At 40.0% G+C, this 440-nt stretch overlaps 1 long non-coding RNA gene across 1 annotated transcript; it reads left to right on the top strand.

The window, feature by feature from the left end:
* Positions 1-430, top strand: LOC104775058. Its single transcript, XR_765671.2, has 3 exons — positions 1-71; positions 147-242; positions 319-430. It is a non-coding gene; the product is annotated as an uncharacterized LOC104775058 (long non-coding RNA).
* Positions 431-440: the final 10 nt, after the last annotated feature.

Here is a 440-nt window from a genome sequence, read left to right as displayed (position 1 = left end):
CTCTTGGCAGAGTACTTCTAACGTCATTTCAAGCTTTCTGTGAGTGTGTTGGTGATTTGGAGATGGGAAAGGTACCGTTTGAGTTAAACAATAAAGTAGTTCTGTTTAGTTTCCAGTATGATGAACTGATACCTGTCTTTGCTTAGATTTTGGCTCGTAATGGAGAGCAAAGAGAAAAAGAAAAATGGGTTGATCTTATTGGCGATATTGCTGGATGCATTTCAATTAAGAGACCGAAGGAGGTACCTAGTTAATTGATTATTGCAGTTGTGTTTCTCAGGGTCTTTGTAGCCTAACTGTTGTGTACTGGTGTTACAGGTTCGACATATATGCTCGATTCTCACGAAAGCACTTAACCGTCCACAAAGATTTCAAAGGGAAGCTGCTGCCGCTGCATTGTCAGAGTTTATCCGCTACAGGTATAATGTTTTCAATGTCTT

This window comes from Camelina sativa, unplaced genomic scaffold (assembly GCF_000633955.1).
Source record: "Camelina sativa cultivar DH55 unplaced genomic scaffold, Cs unpScaffold08206, whole genome shotgun sequence".
Classification (NCBI taxonomy): Eukaryota; Viridiplantae; Streptophyta; class Magnoliopsida; order Brassicales; family Brassicaceae; genus Camelina; species Camelina sativa.
The sequence above is the reverse complement of the archived record's forward strand: the minus strand, read 5'-3'. Positions and strand labels throughout refer to the sequence as shown.